Source organism: Drosophila yakuba, chromosome 3R, assembly GCF_016746365.2.
Source record: "Drosophila yakuba strain Tai18E2 chromosome 3R, Prin_Dyak_Tai18E2_2.1, whole genome shotgun sequence".
NCBI lineage: Eukaryota > Metazoa > Arthropoda > Insecta > Diptera > Drosophilidae > Drosophila > Drosophila yakuba.
In genome coordinates, this window is record NC_052530.2 from 15,841,503 (window position 1) to 15,845,125 (window position 3,623).

General features: G+C 43.9%; 1 long non-coding RNA gene across 1 annotated transcript; it reads left to right on the plus strand.

Annotated features, from left to right (window-relative positions):
• The first annotated feature begins 2,152 nt into the window (after window positions 1–2,152).
• On the plus strand, window positions 2,153–3,075 carry LOC120321827. The gene is made up of 2 exons (XR_005561551.1): window positions 2,153–2,468; window positions 2,618–3,075. It is a non-coding gene; the product is annotated as an uncharacterized LOC120321827 (long non-coding RNA).
• Window positions 3,076–3,623: the final 548 nt, after the last annotated feature.

A 3,623-nucleotide genomic window follows, 5' to 3' on the forward strand; every position in this document is an offset into this window, starting at 1 on the left:
GGTACAAAAGGGGGTTCAGATAAATAGATAGATGTACAATCAAGATTTTCTAAAATATTAGGAAGGCCTCGTTTGAAAACTAAACACAAAGCTACTATTTATTTCACATAAGTAAACGATGGTAAGCTCTATTTTCATCTGATCTTGAAGTCCCCTTTTTTTCACCGCCTCTGGTCAACGGCTAGCATCTTCCAATGAAAGTATTTTTCCTTACAACCTGTAATTGTCTTAATTCACACTTTTCTTTATACTGATTTTCGTTACTACTTTTTACGGGGAAATGTCGATTACAATCAATGCCTGGCCTCTCATTTTAGTGGGCAGTGCAGAACGATTCTTAATGAACTTGTTTTTCAGTTGACATTCCCGTTCCCCAGCTCCTAAGCCATTTGGATTCATTCATGGCGAGGTGGGCACTTCAAGTGCAACTGCAGCATCCCCTGATTGATATAGATAAGCAGCATCCTGTTTCCTCGGGATCGCTGATCACTGATCACCGATCACCGATCTTTGTGCCAGGCATATTAATGAGGTCGGAAAAAGAAAGCAATTAACAGGGCGGAAATACCATCCTAACCCGTAGCCAAGTGACAATTGGAACTCGGATTGAGGCGCCCACATCTTTCGCGTTGGTTTCTGCTGGACTTGAGATCTGTCAAGCTGAAAGCGCGAATTAGTGTTGATTAAATTATGTTAATTTTTACCCATGGTGCTCATTGGATTGGGTTTTTGTGCGTTTTGTTATTTTTAACTCGCCAACTGTCAGATTTCATTTGTAAGACACTAAAAACGTTTTGCTCTTGCAACCTCAAACAGACACGAGATCACACGTGTATATGGGAAGATGTGTACTCTTCATAAGGTGGGTATGTAACAGGGAACTCTTATTATAAATCCTTTTAAATTATGAAAGCAAGTAACTTAGAGCAATATTCCCGATAAACGTTTAAGCTCAATCAAATACCTCTGTGAATGAAGAAGATCTTTTATGAAAGTTGACCTGAACTATGAAAATTTAGATTCACCTTGATATTATTACGCTGCCATAAATTTGTTTTGCACGTTTATGGATTTATTAAGCCCAAAGAGCATCCCACCTTCGTTCTGGCTGCTCCCGAGGAAGTCTGCATTTTTTATGATCTTTCGCTAGGCCCGCATCGTGTTGCAAACAGCTTGTCCTTGTCCGAACTGTCCACACAAAGCGCGACAACAGCCGCGAGACAAAGAGCAAAAAATGTTGTACGCAAGTCCATTTAAAATGCATTTACATTAACATTATGATGAGGACGGGCATTGAGAGTGCCGGATCGGATCGGATGAGTTGGAATGGGATGGGGATCGGTTGATATCGGCGGACTGACTACCTCTGTGTGGCCAGAATGAGGACCAGAGCTGGGCCAAACAATTACAATTGTATCCCTGCGATTCCGATCGATCGCTGCGATAGCTTTGATGTCGTATTTGGTGTGTTTTTAGTGCAAGATTTGGCGCTTTTTTGTTCGCTTTTCGCTGGCCGCTTTTCGCTTTTTTCTCATTGTTGTTTCTTTGGTTTTGGTTTGTTTTGTTGCCTCAAACAGAGCGGCCAAAGGTACGGGCGATACTTTGTAGAAATTATTGTTAACAACAGAAACGACAGCCACGGCATCAGCCAGAACCAAAGCCAAAGAGTTGTGCCCAGAGTGAAAATATTTACGAGCCAATCAGGCATTTAAGTATCACATTACAACGTGTTCAATGTTCGATGAGTTGTCAACTCGTGTTTGTATCTGTATCCGTATCCCTATCCCCACCATCCCCATTTACCTCTTTTCTGCCCTAGAGGCATTTGTGATATGTAGTTTTGTAGCTTTTAAATGCATTTTGTTTGTCTGACTGGCCCAATAAAGCACCCAAGGTTCTCTCTTTTATTTAGATCGGTTTACATGGACACGGACACGTCGTTTGGCTGGGCATCCTCCATCTCCATCTCCAACCACATCCCCATGCTCATCCCCACCTCCATTGGAATTTAATAGGCGTGTTTCGCTAATTTCCCGCTTGTCGTGTTAGACGACATTGAACTTGAAATGCCAGCAAAAGCGGCATTCCCAGTCGCCGATTTTTTTCTTATTATTGTTTCAAGTGTACCATCTAATTTAGGATCGTGTTGGCTGTCAATTTGTGAGCAACATTTTGTGTTAATTTCAGCAAAATCCATTTCAAAGTAAGCCGCCTGGTCAGCAAGTGTCGCCGTCCAAATCGTCGCTCGTTTGCTCGTAAACATTGCGCCAAGTCAGCAGTCATAACTCATACGCCGCGTTGGCTGCCCACGATTGCGAATCGCTGAGCTAAACTCAGGGCATCGAGCGCATTTTGATTGTCAGCCTGAGTTGAGGTTCTGCCCGGCAAACAAGCAAATGACAAATAAATTTCAAGGAAACGCATTTAACTGGGAAGCAACGATGGCAATGTGCTACAATGGTTACAAAGTAATTATAGTAATTATGAGAGATTTCTTTGAACACTTATTCTTTTATTGTTGTATCAAAGACTACCCCTTACTATTGTTCATTTATTTAAAAAAATGTAAAAATTTAGAAGATTGATAAGTATCTGTCCCACTGTCCACCTAATTTAGGCGAGAAGCTACACAATCCAAGGCAAACACTTTCACGAAATTGCCCAATTATATTAACAATAAACTCGGCTCTCCCGCCTCATCCCTGGCCAACACCCACGCAGCAGAGCCCCCATTCCATTCCCCATCACAGCCACATCCTCCCGATCCCCATCACATGTGTCCGTGTCCACAATTTATATTTAGCCAGCCCACGTTGGATCAGAACAGGAAGCCTGGCCAAGAAACTGGGAACTGGTAACTGGTAACTGGAAACTGGGAACCATGGAGACGATGAGAGCGCTGCGATAAGGAGCAAACTCGAGGGCGTCGCTAGCGCTTTGCGACTCTGGCTATAAAGCCATCATATTGAGCCAGACGATCCGAGCTCGAGCCCGGGAACCCCAAACCCCTCCACCCGCCGAACACGAGATCCGTACTTAGTCAAAACAATAAACGTGGAAGGTTGCGAACGTAAATTAAGTCATTAAAAAATGCTAAGTTACGGGGGGAGCTAAGTTACTTTGACTGCGACTGCGACTTCGACTGGGTCGTGGCGAAAACGAGGCGGAGACTTTGTCGCCCAAGTGGTGGTATTGGGGCTACAAAGTCTTGGCTTTCCCTATTCCCTACCCCCAAAACGGGGGGCTAAGTAAGTCATTAAATTTGTCGCTAGACACGACCATGTTGGCCACAATGGCGACAATCCAATCCGCGCCAGCTGATGGCGGAACTGGATAATAAAATTAAGCAGACGAAGAGGCAGCCCAGTCAGTAGTAGTGGTGCCAGCTCCTCCATTCAGAAAGGAAGTGACAATTGGCCAGGCCAATGAAGACATTTGAGCCACAGTCTCAGTCGCAGTCTGAGTAGTATCCACTTAGCAGTGTGGGTGCTGTGCTGATATATGGCCCATGGAATCTGGCTAAAGTCTGCGATGTTTATGGCCAAAAGGCATAAAATTAAGACCTTCTCTCCAAAGTTGGGCAAAACGCATAAAAGCGCTAATTGAATAAGCAACCCAATGGA